At 43.6% G+C, this 12,538-nt stretch overlaps 1 protein-coding gene across 1 annotated transcript in view; it reads right to left on the reverse strand.

Moving 5' to 3' along the window:
• Nucleotides 1-6,427: 6,427 nt before the first annotated feature.
• Nucleotides 6,428-12,538, reverse strand: part of LOC142827870 (uncharacterized) — a 42,709-nt gene continuing 36,598 nt past the window's right edge. Inside the window, exon 2 of the mRNA XM_089777226.1 lies at nt 6,428-10,722. The gene's annotated coding sequence lies outside the window, so the exon portion shown is untranslated. The remainder of the gene's footprint in view (nt 10,723-12,538) is intronic.

Raw genomic sequence — 12,538 nt, forward strand, 5'->3', positions numbered from 1 at the left:
TTGCGGAAAAGACTACTGTGCTGTCTACACTGGCCCTTTTCCAGAACAGTTTTTCCGGAAAAGGACTTTTGCCCGAACGGGAGCAGCATAGTTTTTCCGGAAAAACACTGACAATTTTACAGTAGATCATCATTGCTTTTCCGGAAAAGCAAGTAGCCAGTGTAAACAGCTGGCAAGTTATTCCGGAAAAGTGTCTGCTTTTCCGGAATAAGTGGCCCAGTGTAGACACAGCCCTAGAGTCCGCAGCTTGTATAAAATTACTACCCTTTAGCTTTCAATCTTTGATAGCAAGGAGCTTTTCCCCATCATTTCAGTACCAAGGAAACAATTTTTTTATATTAATCAAGAAGGCAGGAAGGTTTAATGTACCAGTTTAAATAACCACAAGAAGAAAACCATGTAGAGTAAGCTGAAAGAGAACCTACTGTGCTTAATGTATGATTTTTTTTAGTGACCTTCTTTCAGGCTCACATGACAATTGATAAGTAATCTGTTTAGTAGTGTGCAGAAACCTCAAGAGCCTAACAAAAGAAATAAGACTGGAATATAAATTTCCTTCAGGATTCTATTAGCATGTGTAGCATTTATTAGAGTCAGGATATATAAGTCTTAAAAAATTCAGATATATTTGGAGCTTTAGTTCATAGGCTTAGAGTTCCAGTTGACTGTGCAAGTGTCCCAATTAAATTTGCATATTTCTTCTTGAATATTGCAATGACTGTGAGCAAAGTTTGGGCCTTAGGACAACTATTGTTTATTTTACAGTCTGTATAGTGCAGTTGTTGTGTAGACGGCATAGTGCTTAGGTCATGTGGCATTCACTGTCCATAGATTTTGCATCATTAGCAAATAATGTATGGAAGTTTTTCACTGAACATGGAGCTGAAAAGCAGGCTGAATGGGAAAAATAAATCTGGTTACAAAAAGTATCTTTCTGGAGCTCTTTATTAATTCTCTGTCTTCTGACCTCCAGTACTTTAAGATGTTAAGGAAGAAGATATCAAAGCATATTGTTTTCCAGTGAAATCTCAGTCACTCTTAGCGTTGCTTTTCATCAAAATGCTGTTTCATTAAAACCAAAACTTCTCCTGGAACTATGCCAATTTTAATGACATTTTGTTGTGAAAAAATGAAAAGAAAGTTTTGATAAGGTTGAAACATTCCATTTCTACACTTTTATTAATGGACATTTTCAATTTTTTTCTTTGAAGTAGCTCTTCATTTTGAAATTTATTTTATTTATTAAAACTTTAAAAAAAATCTAAAATGCCTAAATTGAAGCAAAATCTTCTGATTGCCCCTAAAATGAATTTGCTCAACAAATCTTTGCCTCACAGGATTATTCAATTTAATTTTTGTTGCAATTTGAAAGGAAAAATGTTGAACTAATAAAATTTCCCACAACATAAAAATTCCATCTACCAGATAGCTCTAATAATAACCTTGACACTTTTATAAAGTTTATTTTGTCCAATGTATGAAAGAATTTTTCTGCATATGCTTTCAAGCCAAAACTACTTCTGAACAACACCTGGTATACGTAAAAATACCATGTGATATTATGATAATTTTAAAGACGGGGGAAGGTTAAACAGAGAGAAGTTAAAATAAATAGCCAAATCTCACACATGAAGTCTGTGCCAGAGCCAAGAACAGAATAAAGCTTTCATGAATCTCAAACCTTTAGTATATTCACAAGCTCAAGAAAATGTGATTTTATGTAATCTGTTTTTAATATCATGTATGTGTCTTCACACTGAAGGCTGGAAACAATGCATTACTTCTCTTCACAGCTTTCAAGCTTTCAAAGGTCCTGTGTATGCTGAGAGGACACAGGGACAAAAAGATGTTTACAATACCAAAAACAGTGACAAAAAAACAGAGGAGAAGATTGGTGGGAACCTTAAAATGATGTGAAATTCTGTAACCTCTTTTTTTAATCTGTTTCAAAATTCATCATTTATTATGGTAAAAACAGTAACAAAGTAGAGAGAAAAGCAAGACCATGTGGGAAAGAAGGGCACTTTGAATCTAAGTGGATTGACCTACTACATAATTAGATAAGTTTATAGTTATACTTCTCACCATGTGAAAGGACATTTCTGACCCAGAAGTTAGAAGGGATAAAAGTTGTCTCCACAGATAAACTCTGTCCTCTTTCCCTCTGTGGTGCTCCTGACGTCCTTATAATCTTTGTGTATTACTATAGATGTGTATCACGAAACTAGACTTGTTTGCCCTACAGCAGGCCTGTACACTATGCAGTCCGCAGGGGTTCACTGTGCGGCCCGTGCCGACTACGGGAGGCACAGCCTCATCCGATCCGCCGGCTGGAAGGAGGAGCGGAGCACTGCCAGGGAGGGGGAAGTGTGGCGATTCTCGCTGCCGGGCTGCATGCAGCTCCGGTGCGAGGAGGCAGGGCATGAGCCAGAGGGCGGGATGCCAGCAGACGCCAGGACTCTGGCATGTCGTGACGTCACGGCCGGCAACCTCTGGATTAAAAAAGGCTCCAGCAGCCCCACAAACTAGAAGGCAGAAGCCAGGTAGGGGAGCGGGAAGGGGCTTGTGCTGAGGGGCTTGTGCTCAACACAAATTTTTAGCCCACGTGTTCGGCATTTTTTTGGAGAGCATCCGTATATGCGGCAGTGAAACGAGCATTTGAAATAAAGCCCTATTTCGAACTACCTGTTAAACCTCATTGCAGGAGGAATAACAGGTAGTTCAAAATAGGGCTTTATTTTGAACGCCCGTTTCACTGCCAAGTGTAGACACGGGCAGTTATTCCGGGCTTGTAAATTTCAAAAAATGGCACCCGGCCGGGAAGATGCAAATCAAGCGTGGGATATTTAAATCCCGGGCTTGATTTGCAATTCCGAATGCCTACATTTGCAGCCCTATTCTGAAATAGGCTGCAAGTTTAGACATACCCTTTGTGTATAGCACATATATTTAATCAACATGGCCACATTTTGTGGGTATACCAAATTTTATGTGTGGATTTTATGATAGTTTAACAGCAAAAACATGTCACTTTCATGTCCCTTGTTTTTCTTCATTCTTTTTTTTCTCTTTTACTTCCTTCTTTCCATCTATTCTCTGACACTGAGGCATGTCTCTCGACACATCCACGCATCTTACCCTCTCCTGCTCCTTGCTATCTGGAAATCACACTTAGTATCTACTGAATATATTGGTGGATAATCTGGTAAAAAGTGCATGGCATTTAAAAATGTTCAGGTTTGCGTTCTCTAAAATAGTTATTTTTAAATTTCTGTGCTTCCTGTTCTGCTTCCTTCTTCACATTCCTCCTGCTTATTTTCCCCATTATTTTTTCCTTTAAGCATTCCTACTCCTTCTCTACCATCTCATCCACTCTTTCCTAACTCTTATGAGTGCCTGTAGTATCTAACATTTTGTGCCCTCCGTTTTCTTAACCTTTTAAGACAGAGCTGCTCGATTAACACAGAAGTTGCAGAACTGCTACTACATTACAAACCTTTCATTTCACAGAGCCAACTTTTCTCAGCTGACTCTTCTGTTCCTTATCCAAGCTCTCCATAGTAAAAACTTCCTGATCTGTAAATCTGAGACATGTAAATGGGTGAAACCGTGACCCCAAAAAAGGTAATGGGAAAACTCTCAGGGTATGTCTACACTACCCTCCTAGTTCGAACTAGGAGGGTAATGTAGGCATACCGCACTTGCAAATGAAGCCCGGGATTTGAATTTCCCGGGCTTCATTTGCATAAGCCGGGCGCCGCCATTTTTATAACCCTGCTAGTTCGAACCCCGTGCAGCGCGGCTACACGGGGCATGAACTAAGTAGTTCAAACTAGGCTTCCTAGTTCGAACTGCCGTTACTCCTCATTCCACGAGTGTAGACATACCCTCAGTGAGTTCAAAAGGGTCTGGATTTCACCCTGTGAGTATCCTTATTTTATATAACGAAAGTGAACCCCTCTAGAGCTGAATGTGTCAGGTTGGTGTGCACAGGAATACTGGTTTCACTAGTGATTTCCTTAGTTTGTGCATGTGTTTCGTTGACTGTATCTGTGGGATTTTTACACAAGCAATCTTAATTCTAATTTAAAAAGAGGCGTGTTGTTTTGTGGCAGGTATATAAGAGTTATCTTTAATGGGAAAACTCTAGTGATGGCCTTGCAACATATGGTATAAGTAATGCAAAGATTTCATCACAATTATTTTAAGGAAAAATCAGGGACTGGTCACGAAAATTCACAGAAGCCCTGGACCTGTCCCTGGCTTGTATAGGTTGTACCTCCCTAAACTGGAACTCTCTGGTCCGGCAATCTCTGTGGTTTGGGAGGACTACAGATGTTCCTGGCCCAGAGAGCGCAAGAGCAGGGAGGCCAGTAGTGGGCAGGGGGCTCAGACAATGTGGGGAGCACAGCACCAGAGGGCTCAGGTAGCGCAGGGATTTCCACAATGCAGCTGGGAGCCCTGCAACAGGGGGCTCTGGCAGCAGAAGGAACCCTGTGGCAGGGAGTTTGCCAGTGTGGGGAGGTCTAGTGGTGTAGCCAGGAGTCCCACGGGAAGGGCTCAGGCAGTGCAGGGAATTCCGCAGCACAGGGGGCTCAGGTGGCATGGGGAGCTCTGGTGGTTTGTACAGAGCTGCTCCCTGAAGTGATGTGCTACTTAGGGAGAACTTATGGTGCAGCCAGGAGTGCGACAGGAGGGTCAGGCAGTGGGGGGGGGGCCTGCAGTATGGGGGGAGGAGGAGGGAGCCCTATGGCACGGGGCTCAGGTGGCATAGCTGGGAGTCCCAGGTCTGAAGGGTCCAGCCAGGGCCGGAAGCACAGCTGGCTGAAGGCAGTGAGGGCTGCTGGGGCTAGAAGCAGAGTCAATGGTTGCCCAGGAGGCCGGTGACAGGGAACCTCCCCTGGTGCAGCAAATTCCATTGTTCGGGACCAGCCGGGTCCCAAAAGTGCTGGACCAAAGAGGTCCAACCTGTATTAAAACAGCTGTGACAAAATAGGACTGATGGAGGAAGGGGGTCAGAGCATGAGTTTTGCTGTAGCTGAGGGTGGGGGTTCGTTCAGCAGCTGCTGCCCATGTCAGCTGAGAGCTGCAGGTCTCCTTGCAGCCCACAGCTACTCAGAGCTCGGGGGTATTGGCCAGGGGCTATGGGAGCCTCACATTGCCCATCCATACTAAGAGCTCCAGGTCCTTCTGCTGCCCACAGAGGCTGAGAGCTCCAGGGTTCCTGTGACAGGTCAGGGTTCCAGGTCCTCCATCTGCTGACAGCTCAAGCTTTGCCCTGGGCTAAAACAGAAAATGTCACAGTGGTCTCTGGAAGTCACAGAATCTGCAACCTCTGTCATATACACTTAGCTTCAGGCATAGGTAATATTGCTGCGACTCTAAACTGAGGAGGTGTCTAAAACAACTGAGGAAATGGCTAACTTATTTGCTCTTCATCCTTGTGCTCTCCAAGTACTCTGCAAGGCAACGCTGTTCCTTTAAAGCCATGGTGTCCCAATTTACACGCTGCTTCAACATGCTGGGCTGTGCAATCAGGATTAAGACCATGTTATTTTTAAAACTTCTGCTTGACTGCATTGCTCTTTATACTTTTAGTATAATGAATTACATAATAGAACTAGTTGTACAGCAGGGGATAGAGAAATGTAAAATCCTATTTTCCATGACTTACGCAGAGCTGCAGGAGCAGGGAGCGGGTGAAGTTTTAGGTCCCTGGTGGGAGCCACACAAGGAGATGGGGAGGGAAGCCACAGGCCCCTGGCACTATCCACATGGGGAGAGTTTGGCAGAAAGCCCCAGCCCCCACGGCAAGAGCCCTGCAGAGAGGCTTGGGGGGAGGGAAGCACCAGGTGCCCAGGCCCCCAAGAGGAGCCATGTGGGAGGGTAAGGGAAAGAAGCACCCAGACCTCAGTTACTTAGGGCCCCAAAATTTGTAAGGATGGTGCTGCCCATAGTCCCTGTATCCCTCTGTGTGCTGTTTACTATGGCCTCCCAAAATAGTAGTCATCTCTCCATTTTTTTTTCAGATTTAGTCACAACTTCAAAAAAAATGCCTTTTTGGGGGGGGGGTCCAGATTTTGTCCCAGTTGTCTGCAGAGACTATGCATCTTCCATGGCCCTAAAGTGGATTAAATTGTGTGCTGCCCCAGCTACTTAGGACCTGCATTCTCAGCGTGCATGTGAACTAAACTGATAAAAGAAACAAAGAAAATCCAAAAACCAGAACGATGAAAGAGGCACTTTTACTGAAAATATCTGTGCTGTGAAATAGGAGCTGTATAATTACCGTGGCTCAAGCATGTTGCAATTTGCTTCCAACAATTGTGTGTTTTGCTTATTTACTTGTGTGTTTTGTTTCTTGAAACAATAGAGCAATTAACACTTGCACTGCTTTTCTTTTTAAAAAAGTCTATTCGTAGTCTGACAGGTGTATGAGCTGTTTTGTCAAAAGGATTTCTTTGAATAGGAATCAGTGTATTCTGTTTCTCTGCAGTGAACAACGTACTCTGATTTAAGAAGATAAAAGCAGCCATAAACAAAAGACCTTCATTTAAATTCAGGCATCATTGCTCACACAAGTATATTAAAGAAATTGTCCTTTTAAAGCATGATTCAGATCTTAGGGAAGAAAAAAAAGAAGTCCACTTCTGGATTTAAAATGTGCACTTGTTAGTGAAGAAGTGAGGAATGATGTAAAGCAATACAGTTTTAAAATCCTGTCAGACTGTAGGTATCAGTCCAATCTCTAGCAAAAAGAGCGCTAATGGCATGTATAGAGTTTAATACCACAGATAGCAAAAACATTCAGTTTTCTGCTCTTGAGAAACCTCTACTCAGGTGATGCTGTTGACACTGGGAACTTAAGATATAGTGAGAAAAGGGCACAGAAGAGTAAAATACTCTATATTATAAAATAAATACAGACCAAAGGGAAGGGTGGCTAGGTTAAAAGTTTAGATACTAATCACAGACAAACATTTAAATTATATATATTTTCTAAAAAATAGTATTCTACACTATTGTTGGGTAAGAACTCCTTTGCCCTTCAGTGTATGCTGGAAGGAAGACCTGGGTTTAAACTCTGAATATTTCATTTTTAAGATGATGTTTTCATGAGATAATTTATTATCATGCCTGTTTCTGCCTCCCTTCAGGAGTTTAGGAAGAGAGGAACAGATCTGCTCTCTTAAAAGTGGAACATTTGGTATTACACTGTCACAGCAATTGCAGCTACACCAGTTTCAAGTGTCTGTTTAAAAACATCAACTCTTCCATGCTAATTATTATCCTACTTGGACTTCTAACATGTTAATTTGATGTGTTAGGACATAACAATATCTATGAATGATTTTTAAAGAACCAAGATGAAATGTTCTTTCTTTTAATATTGATTCAGTTGCTGCTGCCTTGAGTTATACGTTTATTGGGATGACATTTGAGAACATCAGCAATTCAACGGTATTTGGGCTTCTAAAAGTATAGGAGAGCACTAAGAGAGAATTCTGAAAGCACCTAGGCTCAGATTTTAAAAGGTATTTAGGCTTTGTTGCAATTCTTAACTGTTTTAGGAGCCTAAATCTCATTTTCAATGGGATTTTAGTACTTGAGACAAAATTCCATTGGCAATTAATGGGATATAGCAGGGGTGGGCAAAAGGGTCTCTGTGGGCTAGATCAGGCCAGCCAAGAGGGTGGATCTGGCCTACAGAGGCCCTGCTGCTCCCCTGCCCCCAGGCCAATTAGGGCCTGGGGGTGGGGGAGCACCCAAAGCTTTCTCTGCTTTGCCCCAGCCCTGTAAGCAGCGCTCAGTGCTTCAAAATGCCGCACGCTGCTTGCAGGGCAGAATGGAGGCTTTGAGTGCTCCCTCGTCCCCAGGTCTTAATTGGCCTCAGGGTGGGGGAGCACGGGAAGCTTCCTCCCACCCTGCCAGGAGCATGTGGTGCTTTGAAACGCCGTGCACTGCTCACAGGGCATGGGGGGGAGAGCGGAGAGGGCTTTGCATGCTCCCCCGCCCCCAGGCCAATCAGAGCCTGGGGGCAGAGCAGCTGCCTGAAACTTCCTTCACCCTGCCCCAGCCCTGCGAGGAGCCCACAGCACTTCAAAGTGCCACATGCTCCTTGCAGTGTGGGAGGAGGCTTCCTGTGCTCTCCTGCCCCAAGGCCCCGATTGGCCTGGTGGTGGGGGAGTGTGCCAAGCCTCTTCCAGGGCATGGGTGCCTACTGGTAAGGAGGGGCAAAGGAGCTCCCCAACCCCCAGACCAATTATGCTACCCCACCCCCAGACCAATCTCCCGCCCCTTCCCATTTAGACCCTGCCCCTTCCGGGGTGGCCCGGGGCTACTTCAAAAAATTTTGAAGTGGCCCCCAGTCAAAAATTATTGCCCACCCCACGATATAGGGTCGTGTGTGCGTAAATTCCCTTTGAAAATGAGATATAGGCTACTAAATCAGTTAAGAGTTGCAACACTAAGCACAACAATGATTAAATATCTATTTAAATCTGGACCCTAATTCTCATTGAAATCACTAACAACAAAATCTACAAGTGTCTTATTCCAAACTTTAGAGCCTCATAATGATTGCTCAACTGCTGCCTAATCTTGTGGGCATGTAGGTTTCCACCAGTAAAGTCCCTATAGCACTGAAATTTCTTTCTGTGGAGCAGTTTAATGCCTAAGCCTCAGAAAGAGTCTTTGATTGGGCATCACTCAATCTAACTTGCGAGGGTTTGATTGAATAGACAGTCTCTATTTGAGTGGTCTTCATGAAAAACATACTATAACCTAGTGGTTAGAGCTCTCATCCAGGCTGTGGGAGACCTCTCTGCCTCAGTTGGAACTGGGATTTAGACCAAAGTCTCCTCCAAAGCAGGTGAGTGTCCTAAATACTGGTGCATTTTGATCTGTGTCTCTCTGAAAGTCACTTCTTGAAGTTAGTCTGCTCATATGGGCCAGACAGAGCAAGTGCCAGAATGATTGTACAGGTTAGTGGTTAGGTACTCCCCAGGTGGACCCAGGCTTCAGTCCTTGTGCCAATGAGCATTTAATTCAGAGTGGAACCACTTCAACAGAAGAGGGTGAGCAAGTTCTGCTCTGGAACACCATGTAGCTTGGTTGCTCATTTGAGTTATGGGAGACTGTGGTTCAAGACCCTATTAGAAATCAGGAAGAGTGTGCCCCTAATATAAGGGAGATACCACCTCTTCTTTCTAAGTGTTCTGTGAGAAAGAACTGACCTGGTTTAGGAGTCAAACTTGAGAAAAGGTCACAGCTGTGAATCCTGGGAGGAGATGAGGGCCTCATACCATCTGAGAGGTGGGGCTTAGGCATTTCCTCAGCATTTCCAAATAATTAGCTTAGGGGGTTACTTCCTCAGCACACTGGCTCTTATGGCTCCCATCAATAGGTGCACAACTCTCCCCTATGTAGGGGACCTGGGCCCTTAATTTAAGATTATAGATTCCATTTGGTGTCAGGATGCTACCAATTTGGTATTATAATCCAGAGCCCACTTTGTGAATCTCTCCCTAGGTACCTATTTATATCTTTATTCATAAGCACATTTAAAAATCTGGCCTCTCGTGTGAGCTCTTAGTTTTGGTCTTATGTAGTTTACATTGTACAATTTTTATGAGAATGCTGCTGCTCAGACAGTTCTTTCTAATGTATTGTCTGTGAAATGGCAGGTTAAATAGCTACATTATGATGGAATGAAGAATAATGTATTTACACTTATTACAGAGCTCTACTCTTTAAATTCAATGATTTTTTTTACTCTTGATTGGTTTTTATTTGGTCTACTTTATTGCATATAATTGTGAGTCTTTTCTTCTTCTCCTCTCATATTGGCATTGAATGACTCAATGGTTACTCTGAGCCAAGTTAGAAAAGGAATCATTATGATTTACTCAGGATCAAAACTTTAAAGTCAATGTGAGTTTTATCATCAGCTTCAATGGGAACAAGACCAGGCCATTTTCATGTTATACAGACCAAATCATTCTAACCTCACATCAAATTGTGGCTTGATTATGGAGAGATGTGTAGACATAAGAGTCTTGATTTTTTTTTAAATCCTCATTTGCTCTTTCATGTGAATTTGGTAATTGAATTGACATGAAGTCTAAAAACTTGTACAGGATGAAACTTACTGGAAAATGCATTTAACCCTCTTGCATGGGCATTCAGAATCTTTATTAGTTTTTCTTTGGAACTTTATGTGTTTTTGCTAAAACAGTTCTTCCCAGTAGTGAAGGTATTAACTGACAAACTGTTCCCTATTGGCTAATGTACCATAATCATATTTATAAGGCTCTGAGTTTAAATCCTCTTGGACTGTATTTTTTGTAATAATTAAGTGATGCTTGAGGCACACATGTTGTAAGAAAATACTATGGAATTATTGAATCATAAAAATATAGAGTTAGAAGGGAAGTTGAGAAGCCATCTTGTTCAGTGTCTCACCTTGCACTGAAGAACCAAATATACTTGGACCATCCTAGCACATTAAACTTAAAAAACAACAAATGGTCCCTGCTGCAGCAGCTCCATCCATGTCTCTTTCCGCCACTGCTCGTTGTCTCAGAACTTTTGGGTCAGTGTCTGTTGCATGTCCCACAGGATGGAGTCGTCCTCCCTCATGAGATCCTGCTGGACCTCCAGCACCTGCTGCTCCCCCAGAGTCAGGTGGCTGTGATCTCCCCACAGTCATGGCTAGTCCAGCTGAGGAGAATAAAGAGAGATGGTCAGTAATCCTTGGAGACAGTGTCCCTGAGACCTTGCCCTCATCTGTGAGCTGAAAGCAACAGTTCCCAAGTCAGAGGAAGGTGATGTCCCAGGAGTAAGGACACGTGTGGCCTAGACAGTAGACCCTGTCTTACAAGGGCCCAGACGTTCCCAGAGGACCATGCTTCCCACCCACGTCCCATGGTCAAGTAGGCATGGGAAATGGCTGGCCACAATGGGATCTAATGGCCAGGAGGGGGGGCCTCAAGTTGCCTGGGCTTCCACCGGTTTTGCACACACACCAGCTCCGGTGGCATCCCAAGGGGAGAGAGTTTGTATCCCTGGCTGCTGGGGGGGAAGGGATGAGGGTGTGCAAGAGGGTTTGAGCAGCAGACACACCTGCGCCTTGCAGCACTGTCCCGGGAGCAGGTGCTGCCTCAAGTGTGCAGGTATGCCCATGTGCCATGTACAGCACTCCAGAATCTGTGTGTGCGGGTGTGTGTCCTGATCCCTAGCCTCCTTGTAGCAGTGGCTCGTGATGAGACATCTCCGGACCTCTCCGGGGGTCAGAAGTATGGTTGGGCTCCCTAGAGCCTGTGAGCAGGAGCCCAGGGATGCTCCAGTGCTGCCTCCCGGCATTGCATGGTGCAGACTGGCGCTGAATGTACATCTAAGTGCACAGACTGCAGCGCAATGGCCAGGTCGAGAAGGCTGTGACACCATTGCCCCACAGCCTCTCAGAGCCTGCCGCCCCCCAACCCTGTGTGTGTGAGAAAACTAAGACCACTCCTTGGCCTCAGAGGATGCCTGGGACACATCCAGGCCATGGGGTACCAGCTCCAGTTTGATGGTGGTCACCGTGCTGTCCATGTCCTTCTCTCCTCCTCTTGAGCTGGGACCCCAGGGCTTTTTTGGAAGAGGCCTTATTCCTCATGGAATGAGGTTTACCAGCATCAGAAAAAGCCCTTGATTATTTCAATTTTCTTTCAAAATAACGCAGTTTATGCATGGATGCTAGTTTTGCTTTTCTGCCCTGAGTCCCTTCCTCCAGAACACTCAACCACCTGCTCTGATTCCACAGTCCTGAGCCCCCTCACCCTCTCCCCTAAATCCTGCACCCCCATACTCTGCCCTCAGCTCTTCAACCCCCCTACCTTGAGCCTCTCCTTATCCCAGAATTAAACATTAGAAACTCATAAACTACAGATTAAGATTACACAACAAACAAATCCAACAAAGGAAAGGAATAGAAGTATGCAATTAAATATACAAACAATCTTTATCTCTGCAATTGTGATACATTAGTGATATAGATGGAATAGAGATGCAGGGGAGGGGAAGGAAAGCACACCATTATGGCTATCTTAAGCTACTTTTTCTCCCCTCTCCTATGGGTCATAAAACCAAACATTGGAGCTGAACAGTGGGGGAACATTCTATCTGTAACTGACAAATATAGAAAGAGGTTTTTATATGATCAAAAAACAATTTTGGATCATAATTTAGATTGTGATGTTGATGTTCTAGAAGATCAAGGGTCATCATTCTTAGCTGAAGAAATCAAAGATGCATTTTACTCGATTTTGAATTATCATGCTTCTTGGGTCTCCTTGGATTTCTGAGGATGAATTCAATTTACATATATAAATATATTGGATCCTTTCTTCTGTTTATGTTATGCCAGATAACATTTAATATTTATAGAAATACACTATCTTGGAGAAAAATATGATTTCTTTTCTTGAACACATGTTTTTTTTAATCTTTAGACTCTTTTCATTCAATTCAAGATTTATCAGTTTAATATTTTCAT

Source organism: Pelodiscus sinensis, chromosome 3, assembly GCF_052426305.1.
Source record: "Pelodiscus sinensis isolate ZL-2025 chromosome 3, ASM5242630v1, whole genome shotgun sequence".
NCBI classification, from domain to species: domain Eukaryota; kingdom Metazoa; phylum Chordata; order Testudines; family Trionychidae; genus Pelodiscus; species Pelodiscus sinensis.